This window comes from Epinephelus moara, chromosome 3 (genome assembly GCF_006386435.1).
Source record: "Epinephelus moara isolate mb chromosome 3, YSFRI_EMoa_1.0, whole genome shotgun sequence".
NCBI classification, from domain to species: Eukaryota; Metazoa; Chordata; class Actinopteri; order Perciformes; family Serranidae; genus Epinephelus; species Epinephelus moara.
Window position 1 is genome coordinate 11,004,373 of NC_065508.1, and position 16,400 is coordinate 11,020,772.

Here is a 16,400-nt window from a genome sequence, read left to right on the forward strand (position 1 = left end):
AGACAAGCTGACTACTGCATGGTTGTCATCGAGGTGGCCGTGGTTGACTTGGCAACCAAATCTCTGTGGAGTTGTTGGGACAGAAAAAGGCTCATCATTATTAAGATTTTTTTTAAACTTGTGCGTGTATTTGCCTCGATGTGTGCGTTTGGATGTGTGTATTTCTGCAAGGATTGCAGTCACAAAATGATCTTTCTCTAAATGGAGGGGTTGTTGCATTGGAAATGTCAAAAGCTACAACTTATGTGTGGGCTTAATAATATTGTTTAGTGCAGCTAGGCATATAGGAAATTATATTTATGATGCAGGACTTGTATCTGCACCTACATCCATGGTTCTGCAAGTCATGTCTGATTAAGTTTTTCTGGGTATGAGACTTTGCTGCATGTTATCGTCATCATTCAGTGGGTGCTTGTTGTTTCAGTGAAAGCCTGAAGGACATTGTAGCATGACAGCAATGCAGCTATCCATTTTAGTTCCTGCGCCTCCTCCTCCTCCACCTCCACCACTCCTCCTCTTTCTCCCCCGCCTGCTAATCATCTGTGTTTCTCTCTTCCCATCCTCCTCAACACTGTCATCTTCCTCCTCCTCCTCTCACTCTCTTTCTCTCTCTCCCTTGACTCATCATCCTTGTCCTCCCTTCCTCTCCATCGTCCTTCTCCTTTTGTTTGAGATACAGGACCCTGGGGACTCAAGGCTGCAGTAAAACAAGTCTGATAGATTCAGTATGTCCTGATGAAAGTCCTTGACCAAAATTTCAGCAAAATAATGGAAACACTGTGTTAAACCGAGCAGAGCATATATGATCTGTTTTGTTTAAGACTGACTTGGTCAGCGAGAACAAGAGCTACTGTGCCATCATGCTCCATCAAACTCTTAATTTGAAAAAATTCAGAGCTTGTGGCTGGGGCAGGTGTGTGTATGTGTGTGTATGTACATGTGGGGGTGGTATGGGTGGACCTCTCTGATGTCAGGGAGTGAGTGTGATGAGGCTTGTGTCTGTGAGGTTGTAAATGTTTGATGGGGTTTGATCCTACCATCTGTCCACTACTGCTGGCTAAGAGGAAGAGAGAAAAAGAGAGACTGGGTTACAGTAGACAGCACGCACACTGACAATGGTAAAAAGGAAAAGATAAAATGTTAGCATGTAATTCTGTTAGCAGTATTAAAGAGGACTGACCGCTTATTATTGAATGTATGATTAAATTAAGGTTTAGTATTCTAGGCTTATATAAGGAATGTTTGTATTGCATATGACACACATTATGTATTACTGTATGCATCATATGTGTGAAGCTATTTTGTAACATGCTATACAAATATCAGTAGCAGAGTAAATACCCAAAATGCACCTATTACACTCTCAATAGAATATGGTCAACCTTGTATTTATCTACCTTGGTCACATCAACTCACCTCTGTAAATACAAAGCTACAGAAAACAATAGTGTGTTAGCGTGCTAACATTTGCTAATTAGCACTAAATACAAAGCACAGCTAAGGCTGTACAAGTATCTGGTCAGAAACCTAAGAATTGGATGTGTCATAATTCTGACCTGATGGTGCTATATGGAATGTCAGTGCATCATCTAAGCATTATACGTTTCTGCAAAACACGGATGTAATATTTGTACATTATTATGTTGTGGATATGTTGAAACTGTATGTTTCAACAATGCTTTGGTTAACATGTGGTTATGTTTATGTACAGTAAGCACTTGGATATAGCCTGGAAATCCAGACCCAAATCTAGAAAGATTTAGGGTCTGGCTATGAGTAATGAAAATGGCCCAACTCGAGGGGCGGCACCAAGCATGGATTTGAAAACATCACTGCACGCAATTGGATAACACTACGAACAATCAGAACAATACTTAGCGCTTAGCTGCCAGCGGAGCTAACTGGTAGATTAGACTCTTGCCGTATCCGGTCGTCAAAACAGCAAAAACGCCCTTCTTGCAAAGGAAAGATTCGAGCGCCGTCTTCTGTTCCTCTTTTAGAGAAAAAGCCAAGTCTAACTCGTTCATTGTAGCGGCCAAAGCCGTTTCAAACAACTGGTGTTCATCCGTAGCCACCTTGCAATGTTTACTGACTGATTCCGGACTTCGTCTTCGCAGCACTGTCGTCATCTGTTTACCTCGCCTCTGGTCCGCCGATATCAGATACACCGATGTGATTGGTGCAGCTCGGCTCCAACGGCATGGGTAATGAGCATCATTACTGATTGCCAGAGTGACTTGATGAGCAAATTCAAATTGTGCTCTCGCGAGAACTCTGAATTTCCAGGGTAATTTGGATATAGAACTGCGATAGATTTCTTGCTTATAAAGAAGAGAAACTGGTGGCACAGTCGCATCTGGAAATGTCGTCAATGTCTCGCTCAAAAACACTCACTTTTGGTGGCACAATCACCACTTCAAATGCCATCGATATCTTGCTCAAAAACACTCTTTTTGGTTGCGTAATTACCACTGGAAGTACCACCAATGGCTCACTGAAAAACAAACTTCTTTTGGTTTCACAATTGCAAATGCGGTGATTGTCATTGACCGACAAATGAGACCAACAAACAGATTGTGTTTGTCTGTTTGTTGGTCTCAAACAGTGGTCTGCAGTGACCTGCAGGTTGGCAGCTGTCATTTCTAACTGTCCATAATCTCCACTACCTCGCAATGACATAATCAGCTTGTACACATGTATTTAGAATTACCTCACTTGAGAAATGTTGAAATGATATGTATGACACATACAAATGAAACGTGTAAGTTTGTAACTGGTTTGCAGAAACATAGAATGCCAACATTTTATTCTAGCGACCGGGCTGGACTGCTCCAACTTAGATTCACCAAACTCTCAGTTCAGTTCATAGCAATTCATCAAATTGTAGATAGAATATTTCGGTCCTGGCCATGGCAACGGACTGCCTGACAGACAGACAGACTGACATTACCATCCCCAGAGCCATGGCACTAGGATGGTGAAAGAGAAGAAAGAACACTGTGAAATTTGCCATCCATTTATCTGCTTTTAAAGGTTGTTCTGGGGGCAGCATTGCAGAGGATCAAAGAATATGCTAAACAGTTTGTTATAGATTTTTAAGGTATTGATTGTTGGGTGCCATGACATTTGTGTGTGTAGAGTGTATATGGCATGTTTATGATTAATGTATGTTCACACAGTGCACACAGTACTGTGAGTGTATGATGAACAGATATGCATGAATGCACACAAAACGCTTTTTTGTTTGCATGAATGCAAAAGTGGATTCAGGATTCAGGAATCAGCCCCCCCAAACAGTCACGTTGCCGTGTGCCTCCCATGACCCCAGAGGCTGGTGACTGGCTGAGCTCCCAGCCAGTGCGATTTTAACAGATTGATCATCTATGTGTTATACTCCAATCAATGACTCTAACTACCAATGGGCCAGATTGTGAACTCTGCAAACTGAGGTCAATAAACACAACAGATCCTGGGGGGCCCTGAGGGTTTTGGGTTAGGGGGATCAATCTCTTTACTAAAGGGCCCTTCCTCGCACTGTGGCTCACAGGAAAGGTCACAAAGTCTTTCTGCTTGATAATAATGCCAACGCAGCTCGTACAGCAATCATCACCCGCCCAGACATCAAATAGGATTAATGAAATCCTGTAAACTCCTGTGACCTCCTGTGTATTTGTGACCTTTCTTTACAGTAGCCCTTCTTTAGATCTGTTTGAAACCTCTAAGTCTTCAGATATTGTCTGAGATCAGCATTTTGATTGCAGATTAAGGAATCATGGAGCGTATCGTGTTATGTAACTTTGCCCTTATGTGCAGCAAAAAGCAAAGCATCAGAAAGAAGTTCCCTTTTGGTGCATGCTCAGGCTAAAATAACATCAGTGATTGAATTGTGCTTTAAACAGTTTGATTTTCTGAACCAAGTTTGAGAGAAGGTAAAAGAGAATGACGTTCCAGTACATTTTGACCGTAGGAGTTAACCTCTGTTGTTCGGCTGGCAGAGCTTTAAGGTCTAAAGGGACCATAGAGAGGACAGAAACATCTGGAGGAGTGATTAAGATAAAACAATCTGGCTCTCAGTTTCTAAATCTACAACAGGGAGGAATCACTTATTCCTTCAAAGACTCCCAACTCCCACTGATTCTTAATATAGAAGACCATGCCAAATGAACCTGATAAAACCCATCACACTCATATTTCTCAGCAGGCTTGCAATAACCACAATATGCATTTGTGAATTTTGAGCATTTCTTGCAATTGAAAATCCATTTTTGTTATTACAGAAAGAGTAAATTTCCCAAAAAAAGGTACTTTTGGGTACTGGTACCGAACTCCAGGTACCAGTTTCGGTTCAAATGTAAACAGTACCCAACCCCAGAAATCAATCAGTCGTCTTTCAAAAATGCTCTTTAATATGTTTTAAAAATACTTGTTAAGGTGTGACGTGCCTTAAACAAATAGTTTGAAATTATGTAAAATGCACTTATTCAGAGTTAGAAGATTGATTCAGCTTTCATGTGTCTGCTGTAAATATGAAATAATCAGTAACATCTAGGGATGAGCAAGTTAACCATTATCTGTATCTGTATCTATATTTGTATCTTTATCTGTATGTATCTGTATCTATATCTATATCTATATCTGTGTCTGTGTTTGTATCTGTATCTGTCTGTATCTGTGTCTGTGTCTGTATCTGTATCTGTTTTTGTATCTATCTGTATCTATATCTGTATCTGTGTCTGTATCTGTATCTGTTTTTGTATCTATCTGTATCTATATCTATATCTGTATCTGTGTTTGTATCTGTCTGTATCTGTGTCTGTATCTGTATCTGTTTTTAAATCTATCTGTATCTATATCTACATCTGTATCTGTGTCTGTATCTATATCTGTATCTGTGTTCGTATCTGTATCTGTATTTGTATCTATCTGTATCTGTACTGTATTTGTATCTATCTGTATCTGTAATTATATCTGTATCTGTATTTGTATCTGTATCTTTATCAGTATCTGTATCTGTGTCTGTACCTGTATCTGTATCTGTCTTTGCATCTGTATTATTATCTGTATCTGTTTGTGTTCAACCAACTAAATTACCTGCTTCCATATTTGTACTCGCAGTAGGCGGGATTTAAACTGAAAGTAGGTGGAACCTAACCTGCAAATGGGCTGGACCTAACCAGAGGTTGTTATTTTAAGCCTGAAATTGATGCTGTTGATCAGAAGTAGCCATATTTATTATTTACGAAAAAATTATTTACAGAACAGTCTCAGAATTGATCGTGAGATCATTTTTCAATACAGGAGTAAAAGATTGTACACAGCTACCAAAATAAGGATTTTCCTTCATCACAAGTTGGATATTGATTCATTTTACTTGGATGATACTCGTACTCGTAAAAAGAACATTATCTGTACTGGATACTTGTTTTATCTGAGTATTTGGCTCAAGCCTAGTAACTTCCTTGACACACATTGACGGCACATTTTCTCAACACCAGTGCGGTGAGAACACTCTATTAGTTTGTACAGGTCTTAAATTAAAACTTGCATGCTTCAGATTCATGCACAAGTAAGGCCTTGAAGAAATCAATTTTCTTGATGTACATGTAACCAAAAAAAAAAAGAAAAAGATGTTTGCTCTTAATAATTAGATCAGCCCTACAGAACGGAAAACTCTTCTTCATGCTCAAAGTCTTCCTCTAAGTCAACTTGCCTGACTGAAATAGGTATGTGATGATCCAGAGGAATACAAGAATAAATGTAAAGAAGAGATCCAAATGCAGAGAACAAAATTACCAAGAACATTTAGCTTGTACGTGCAGAAAACAAAGTGGATTCAAAGAGTCGAGAGGCATATCCGCAAGTTCAAAAACCCTCCAAATCTAAAGCTGTGCTTTTTTACTGTACTGTGTTCACCCCTAAGACTTAGAACATCAAGGACATAATTCTTAAACATTGGCACGGTCTCCAAAACAACCCATCCTTGAACGAAACCTTTTAAGACTTGCCTACTTTTGAAAGAGGAAGAAACATAAGGGACTCAGTTGTTAGAGCAAGTAAACATTGTGAAGCTCATAACAAAACCTCTTCAAGGCAATTTTGGGTGTGGAGCAGGCATAAACTGCCAGTATACCAAAAACCACTCTGCCAAAGGGAAAAAATATCAGCATAAAGGATTGTATTACCAGCAATTGTTAAACAATGGCAAGACTTGAATTTTCACATGATGTATATTTCCTAAATTATGTTTGGACACATTAAAATGCAGAAAATAGTAGAATACAAGAGTTTCCATAATCATATAATGTTAAATAAACTTAGAAGTGGCCCAGATTCTGGGTGCACACAAAACCAATTAATGCCCACACATGATGAGTTTGATACATTAGATCTAAGCAATGCAAAGTAAAATGGTTGCACTCTGCATGCATGTGGTATGAGGTTCAGCCTTTAGGAACTTTTACCAAAAATTCTTTAATTCTTAGTTCACAGCTGAAGGTAGTGAGATTTGGTGGATTACAGAGTAGCTGGAGGGAGTAACGTGTAGTCTTGTCTGGAAACCTCCGGCTGGTAGTCACAGCATGTACATCATTCAGACTGCCTTTAACTACATCTGCCGGCTGACACACACATCACAGTACATCACCACATCCTTGGAGGTACAGCTGCGTCGACTGATAAGAGACACTTGGAGCTCCACCTCGCCGTTAAAGTAATCTGGAAACACCATAATCCTAACCATCTCTTTTTGTGTACCCCTCTGAACCACAGACACACATACTAGCCTGATGTCTTAATAAACAAACCTGCATTAGTCAAACACATATTTTTCTTTTTTTGGTGACACACACACACACACACACATGCACACTATGTTCACATACACACAGTTTTTTTGCACTAACCGGAAAAAGACAATATTCCTGTGCTGTTTACATGGCTAATGAAAATTAATATTCCATTCCTGATCACATGCAGCCGTGCAATTAACATAAAACACATATGTTTGTCAGGGGTTGATGCCCTAACATGTCATTTATCAGGTCAAAATATGGAGAAGTGGAACATCTGGAGCTGCTTGTGCCATTTGGCTCCTTGCGTCAAAATATGTTTCCAAAAACCTGTGGATATCCAAGTCTTTCATGATGTTTAAAAGTAGGTGTGTCTCTCCTTCTGACTTGAAATGTGGGCTTTTTTTTAAGGCATGCATTTCTGTCTGACATCCTTGCAAACTGTTGGCAAGTTGGTTCGCATGCAGTGCACCATGCACCATGGATACTCACAGAGCTGACGATAAACAGACGTGATGCTATGTGCTGCAAACAGCGCCAAAAAACCCAGCTGAGACGCATATTCAGAATGCTCCATACACATGTCCAAAGACTGCTCCTAAAACTTGAACAATACAGGCATATCCCATGTCTTAATCGGACAATGCTACATTCGCAATAAAGCCGTATTTGGCATATCCAAATGGACTATGATGTCTACAGGACAGGAATAAATTCAGATTATTGTCGTATTTGGAATAATAGTGAATATTTGTGTGTATGTAAACATGGTCAGTGACTTTCAAGGTTATAAGGTGGACTTTCCATTATTGATGAGGCCACATGCTCTGTACCTTTATTGGGGCTGGGGGTCGCTCAGGTCTGCTTGACTCAGCATTCCTCTGCCCATTGCTCTTTCTTTTAGCCTCGGTCAGCATTGTGTGTGTGTGTGTGTGTGTGTGTGTACAGACACACAGGAAAGAGAAAACAAGAGAAAGACAAACACAGACAATGAACCCCATACAGACAGACCTTACCAGAGGCACAGCCCCAGTCAGTGTACAACGAGCAGGTCAGCGGACAACAAACTGACTTTTGGATCCTATTTTGTATGTCAACAACAATTTTTAGAGACTGAGTGAAATTGAATCTGTGGCAAACATCAGGTTGCGGTTTAAGACCCTCAGAACTGATGAGCAGAACCTGTAGCAGAGATACCAATTTCTCCACCAGCCAAAACCTCAATATAACACATGTTGAGTGACAGAGGTAGCTGCAATCACTGATATGACAAACATATGACAAGTTGGCTGGCAGCTGAGTGAAAATGTCAGCTCCATAGTCGTTATTTCCAGTGAGAGAGTTGGGGAGTATCTGAGTGCTACCATATCTCCTGCTTGACACATCACCTGCAGTTAGACTGGAATAAAATCTAATATTTACACTAACAGAGTTGAGTAAAAACTGAGCTACACACTTGTGAAACGCCACCAATATGTAGCACTAAAAAAATAACTAACTTACAAATTACAAGTCATCATCCATCCATGCAAACAGCATGCTAACATGCTCTTAATGACAAGCTAACAGGCTGATCCATCTTAGCTAGCATGCTAACATGGGCTATTTAGCACTTAACAGTACAACTGAGGCTGATGGGAATGTTTCCTCTGTGGAGACTGTCCATTGTTCTGATGGCCCAAATTTCTGAAGCATTGTTAGTCTGAAAAATGTCCCATTCTCCAACAAGCCCTTATCCACAAAACAAATGCTCATTACTTCCAAAATCCCATTTCTCTGATAATACACACTCCCTGTAGTTTGATATCGCAATCACATTTAAAAATATTTGCATTGTAAGTTTCTGTAAACCGTGGATACGTCACATTTGCACATTATTATATAGCGGATGCATTGAAAGTGGTGAATGTGTGGTTAGGGAGTGCGTGTTTTCAAAAAACAGGACTTTAGAGCAATGGACATTTATTTTTGAGATAATGGGCTGTCAGAGAAATTTTGGGCCAATGGGACATTTTTTGAACTAATGGGGCATTAGAATTTTGGGCTGTCAGAACAATGGCATGGCACCACTTTTGCAGGTTTTTGGTCATCAACCAAATTATTGGACAAATTAAAATTTTGACCTGATAATGCCAGTGGATGTCAGGTGATAAACATTATTCAAATTCATATTACATTCCTGAGGGACACGTGAATGCGTATACCAAAGTTCCAATAGCTGTTGAGCTATTTCAGTCTAGACAAAAGTAGTAAAGCGACCGACCGACAGAGAGAGACTAAACGACACACAGACCGATATTGCCATCCATGGAGCCACGCTGGAAACATTGGCTAAAAATCATTCTGGGAAACAAAGGAAATCCGTAACTGAAACACAACTGGATGATGCACACTGAGGAGTATGATTACACCCTCATATCCTACTCTGGATTATATCAGAATCCAAATTACAACACTTCTTGTGAAAATGACTCAATGAGACTCGACTTGATCTGTGACTTGAACGTCATATGATTACAAAAAAAACTGTTGAAGATAATCAAAATGGCGGATCTTTACTTGAAGCTGGCCTTCACATCCATCCAGCGTCTGTTGTCCTGGCTCCTCTCAGCCTGTCACCCAGCCAGACTCATCAGCCATGGAGAAGTGCCCAGAAGGTAAATGAAACCACTCCCGCTTCAGCAGTACAGTTCCTCAATTGATTTCACATACATCTGTGCACATTCGTTAATCATACACGCTCACTCACACACACACATCCTTTCACAGATTGATACATGTTTCCAAATGTTTTTGTTGTGTTGATTTATAAGAAAGCTAAAGATGCAAATAGATGAAAATAAGCTGAAACAGAATCCCTTTTATGTGTCACCAACAGTGAATGAATGAACAAGTAGCCCAAATTTGACATTGCCATGGCAACAACAAATTCACACATTGCAGACTGCCACATATAGTACAAGAATCACTTGAGATACAGGGGTGTAGTGAAAGATATAAAGATAGATAATTATATTTTTTTCTCTGTACATCGTTGACCCAATTTCCCCGAAAGGAAGGATCAGTAACAGTTTGGCTAAACCAACACATCGTGTTCAGCCCCAATTCTTTGTGAAACTTTTTGGCATTAATGTGAGCAGTGTACATCTGATTATCACGACTACCACCAGGGCAAAAATGGGTAATCCACCAGTACTAATTTTCTATGCCAGTTATAGTAATTATGCAAATTTTGCCAATTTTCTCTCTGAAGTTGGTGCTTGTCCAAACAGAATTAATTCACTTAATTTTTTTGCAGTTCATAAACTGTTACGGACAATTTTTAAAGAGATTTTTTATATCACCTGCCATATTTTCCTGTATTGATATGAAAAGTTACACCATGATCAGATACAACTGAAAACTGGGAAAGCAGTCAAACTGCAGATTTTCCAGCTTTGCTACAGTGCAAGATGTTGAATTTTGAAATATGTGTTAACTCACTAAAGTACATATTTGCTCAATCTAGTGTGCCCGAAGACACACACACACACACACACACACACACACACACACATATATTGACACTCACATCACAGACCCCCAGCTGCTGCGCTGTTGTAATTTATTATCCCTTCTGTACCCAGTGGAGTCATGAAATCAGCCTGGCCTTTGCGACAGACACTCATGCGCACACACACACACACACATACACACACACACACACACACACACACACAAAGTCCACGTGTCTCAGTCGTCCCGGCCTCTACCCGGCGGAGACCTCTTTGGCTTAATTAGTATGGAGTCCCCAGGGAGAGCACAACAGGGCAAAATACACCGAGCGGATGAAGGATGTGAAAGATGTCAAGCTGTCCAAAAAAAAAAAAGAAAACTGAGGAGGGAAGTTGATCTCTAATATGAAAAATGAATGAAGCTGGTGGTTTTTATGTATATTTCAAATGATGTTATCAGTGACTATGAATGATTGATTAAGACAGATCAAAGTGACTATGGTGGAAATATTGGAAAACTGACTGAGGCTCTGCCGCATCCATCAAGTCTTCTTTGTGTGTGAGGATTGTAATGTTCAAAATGAAAACCAAAACTAGGTCATTTTATGTTTTGGTGTGTCTTAATAAGTCTTATTGGAGACCTTTCAGATGGGTGCCTATTTGTTTTTGCATCCCTGACTGTTATTTGCCACAGCTCTTTTATCCTCCTTGCTCATATTTGCTTTTGGCATCATCTAATTCAACACCCCCTCCCACTCCACCCTGTACCCAGAGGTCCTTGTTGTGTCCCAAAGCCACCCAGGAGCATGTCCACACCGTTTTGTTCGCAGCATGTACACTCCCTTAATATTTCATAGGACACAAACATGACAACAGCACATCGCGAGGCTTTGTTACATCCTTCAAAAGCATCTGTCTTTCAAACATCTACATAATTTACACAAGTACAATTTGCTGTCAGGTAAAAACCTTGTATTTGCCAAATGTTAACCTGGAAAAAACGCCATGTTTTAGATGGATTGCAATGCATTCTTGAGTTTGTCAAAATAAGAGGGCTTCATAAGACAAAGCAAGTAGGCTGCAGAAATGTCTCTATCTTCAGAGTAGCAGGAAATTGTTTCAAATTGAGATTTTAAGATAGAAATCAACAACACTGGAGTTATGAAATTAGCATGTGCACATTTGCACTCTGGCACCTTTGTGCACACATGCAACTGAACGCTCATGCTCACAAATACACACACACATGCACTCTGGGAGGAATTGCACCATAATTATGCCTAAGGTAAAAGGCGATTAATTTTTTAATGGATTCAATGTTTTATTCATAGCACCTATCCAGTCTTGGATATGGCAGGGCACACGCAAACCCATTGCCAGAAAGAGAACACATGGTAAAACTGGCTATTAGCTATTTCATGCAGTAGACAAATTACACATCTCAGTCTGTTTTGGGCACAAACTGTAGACATAAAAATTCCATAAATCATTTCACAAATATGTTTTTAATTTCCTCTCTGCTCTGTCTTTGGACACAGGGAATTTGATAGATGTGTGACAGAGAGTGAAAGACATGGAGAGACACAGAAGTTGGAAAGGGTGTTGTCTCCAAAGTGAGGCCTGTAAGACCGGTTATTCCATCCTGAAAATCCTTTAACTGTACCAAGCACATTGCCTAAACATCCACCCCACTGCGACAGGAATACTCTGCCCTACACAAGCGATACTGTGAAGCTGGCGCACATTTAGAACTATCAAACATTTCTCCTTCCTCCCGCTGATTCTCGCCCTCCAGCGTGTGATTAAGATTTCACTTGAACACTTTCGTTTGTGGAACAGAACGGAGATTAGAAAATGAGGAGAGGGAATGGAGGTCACAGATAGAAATGACAATATATAATAGCAAGGAGACAAGTGTTCGGCTGGAGCCGTTGTACTGCACATGTAGTGTTTGACCTATTGCATTGATTAAAAAGCAATGCAGGGAAAATTATTGTAGCTGCTGCGTTATGCTATCATTACCATTAGACAATTAGAAGACTAATTATGTTATTCCACAGATGGCAAAGACGAGAGAATATTTTGCACCATAAATTAACAAAGGGTCATATTTTCTAATGCAGCTAATGACAAATTCCTCGTATGACATTTAAAGGGAACTTGCGGATAAAATCACACAATGTGGGGTGAAGAGGTTTATCTGGACTGGTCACCAGAGGTGGGACCAAGTCATTGTTTTGCAAGTCACTAGTAAGTCTCCAGTTTTTACACTCAAGTCCCAAATAAAGGCAGGCAAGACCCGAGTCAAGTCCCAAAACAACACTGACAAGTCCCAAGCCCTAAACTTTGAGTTTCAAGTCCTTAACAACTCATAATGCAGTCTTCAACAAATGCAATGCTAATGTTAAATGTACAAAACTCACAAATGCTTTATAACATTTGCACTTATTTGTCAAAACAAGTTTGTTAAAAACTTCCTTTGCTGTTCAGCTAATGTTAGCTAAGCATTAGCTTGCTAAACTTTAATATTTCTCTCTACTTACTGTTCTTTGAGCAACTTCAATTGTCGGACATACTTGGAAGTTGTGGCATCTTCCTCTTTAAATTTTTGACTCGCATGCCTGCATATTGCAATTTGTTTTTTGTTGTTGTTGTTGTTTTTGACCACCACATAGTTTTTGTAGGCTACGTGAAGATATGATCTTTGGTATCATTTTTGTCTGACTGTAATGTAACATTAGTTCTTCATGGTTCTCTCCTGCAGCTTGACTGGATGCTGTTGGATTGCTTAAAAGAAAGTGTATCTGGGAAATTAAGTGTTGGCTTACTGGGAATACATAACGTTAATGTTAGTTGATTCAGGAAATGAATTGATTCATGTTACACTTTTTAATAACACACCTTTTTAATCTGTGTGCGTGGAGGAAGGTTTCAAGTATTCTCAATTCAAAAGGCTCAAGTCCAGGTAAAGTCACACATCATCGGTGTTTAAGTCCAAGTCGAGTTGCAAGTCTGTTTGATTTTGTCAAGTTGAATCTACAGTCATCTAATTTGTAACCTCTGCTGGTTACCAATGCTATGGTTAAGGGAATAGCATCTTAATGGTTTAGTGTGTAGGATTTAGGGGGATATATTGACAGGAATGTAATATAATAAGTATGTTTTCTTTCGTTTATAATCACCAGAAAATAAGAACTGTTATGTTTTTGTTACCTTAGAATGAGCCGTTTATATCTACATAGGGAGCAGGTCCTCATCCACGGAGTCCGCCATGTTTCTACAGTAGCCCAGAATGGACAAACCAAACACTGTAGTTAGAAGTTTCTCTGGGAGAAACAGCATCGGAGAAACACTGATTTGTAATGTGAAGCTGCTTTATTTAGTGTTTTTACCGGTTTAAATCACTGGATCTGTTTATTTTGAAGATGAAGAGACCTCTGCGGAAAATTCACCTCCTGGTAAAAAACGCCTGAACAATGAACACTGAAGGAATTCTAACTAAGAGAAGTTTCAGCTGGCTGCAATCTGAAATCCCCTCGCTAGATGCCTCTAAATTCCCATAAATTTTACATACTGTTCCTGACAAAAGAGTGACATATAAGTTTGACAGCTGTCTCATTTAGGTAAGTGGAGATGTAATTATTTTTAGCATTGAATTGTAATTGTCCAAAAAAAAAAGACTCAAGTTCACTTTTAAGGCTATTTGCCTCCAAACTCAGCTGCATGTGAGGGTATTTGCTCCAATTTGCAAGCCTAATGTGAATAGTGTTACTATCAGACATCTGTAATCTATTTTTTTAATCGGATTACTTTAAGCCGGTCCCTCCCTAACCCTGCCAATACCTGCCATCGGCCACCTCCCATCGCCTGCTCATCCTCTCTGTACACTCTTAATAATGCAGAACACTACGGATTCCCTAATTTATCACTCTCTCCCAGCTGGACTTGAAGTGACAGATTTATTAGATAGCCATTTGCAGCTGCATGTAACACTGCCAGTTGAGGGTCGACAAGACTGACAGAGTCAGAGCTGTTTGATGACCTCGAGGTGATAATGACCGTACAGGAGAGAAGGACACAGGAGGACATAGAGGGAGATAAAGAGATATGGGAAATGATGTGGGCGGGTGATGAGGGGAAAAGAGTTGGATGGTCAGACATCTGGCAGAGTAGAGAGAAACACACATAGGTTGTCGGCTGTAGCTGAAAATATTGTGATATACTGTACTGTAACAGGAAGGGATTAAGATTAAAACGGTTACATCAGAGAGAATGTGTGCAGGAAGGAGTTTAAATGGTTTTTAAAAACAAGAGGAAGAACTTTGTTGATAGATTATTTAAAGTGACAGTTCAACATTTTGAGGAATTTTATAGCTTTCATGCAAAAAGTTAAATGAGAGGATGAGTACCATGCCCTTATTAACCTTAATATGAAGCTACAGCCTGCAGGGAGTTACCTTAGCATAGCATGATGACTAGAAACAGGGGAAACAGCTAGCCTGGCTCTGTCCATAGGTAAAAACAAAAACGCCTACCAGCACCTCTAAAGCTCAGTAATAACACCTTGTCTCACACTGTATCTGTTTATGGTTGCTTGCCAACCTCACAATGATGACAAGACTCCAGGAAGTTGGCCAAGAAATATTTTGCATTCATGTGCTCCTCAGATGGTCCCATTCCCCAAGTTGAGAAGTCGTTCATCCGTCATTCATGAGCTTTAAGTCATAATGTGGAATCAACATGGACGCTACAAAGATGCGTTGTATTTTATTGCTCAGAGTATTTAGAAAATGCATTAATAATAGTTTGAAGCTTTATATTACACATTGATTTAGTCCCAGACTTGCTACAAAGCTATTATCTTTGAAAAGAGTCAGGGTGCTAGCTGTTTCTCCCAGCTTCCAGTCTTTACGGTGAGCTAACACAAATATTACAATATACAAAAATAAGCTGGGGTCCAACAAACACTGACTTTCACCCAGGAGAGCGGTGTTCGCGTCCCGTAAGATTATACAGCCAAACCCTGTTGTTTTTACCTAAACCCAACCACATGCTTTTGTTGCCTAAACCCAACCCCATGCATCAGTTGTTGGAGGAAAAACATGTCAGTTTGCATTGTTGTACTGATGAAGTGCACTTATTTGGAAAGAGACTGTATGTAAAGGATAAATGTCCTGTGAAAACGGAAGTGTATTATGAAAGAAAACAATGCAAGTAACAGGCATAACGTGACACGGTGTCCCAGAACGTCAACAACAAATGCACTCAGGGTGCCTTTCACATCAGATCTGGACGTGGAAGGTCCATGACCAAATGTTGATATGTGACGAGGTAGGAGTGAGAATGTGTTGGTTGTAGAGGGGCTGGAGCCAATCCCAGCTGACCTTGGGCGAGAGGTGGGGTACACCCAAGACAGGCTGCCAGACCACGGGGCAGACACATAAAAACAGGTAACCTCTCATTTTCACACACGTCCAGGAAATTTAAAGTGATTAACCCAATCGGCACGTCTTTAGGCTGTAGGTGGAAGCCAGAGAACCCCTAGAAAACCCATGCTGGCATGGATAGAATGTGCAAACACAGAAGGACCCTACCCAGGGTTCGAACCCGACACTCTCTTGCTGTGAGGCTACAGTGCAAACCACTGCATCCCTGTGCCACCCTTAAGTGTATCATAAATGAAACATATTCCACTCATTTCACTTGAGGAAATTCACATGTAGGGCAATGTTTGCATGTCATAAAGTCATGTTACATAATGTCGCATGATGTAAGATGGCCGAACATTCATATTAACACGTATGGTTTTCAGTAACAATCTTATATGTCCTGTTTTGTCGACATTTGGACGTTGGAAATGTGCAAATTAAAATATGTTTCTTATTGAGGTCATAGGTCAAGGTGGTGTTGTAGCCTTGTGTTGACAACATATTAAGAGGTATTTCTAATCTTTGCTCTTTCACATTTACTGACATGAAAAAGGCAGAATATCATAAACCATCTGAATATAATGCAGTCCAGTACAAGAAAACCACCATCAATGACCTTAATGCTAAAATCTATCTATCTATCTATGTATCTATCTATGTATCTATCTATCTATCTACATAATTAACTT

General features: G+C 39.9%; 1 protein-coding gene across 1 annotated transcript in view; it reads right to left on the minus strand.

Annotated features, from left to right (window-relative positions):
* Positions 1 to 16,400, minus strand: part of adad2 (adenosine deaminase domain containing 2) — a 107,602-nt gene that overhangs the window by 59,376 nt on the left and 31,826 nt on the right. The gene's annotated exons all lie outside the window — the stretch shown is intronic.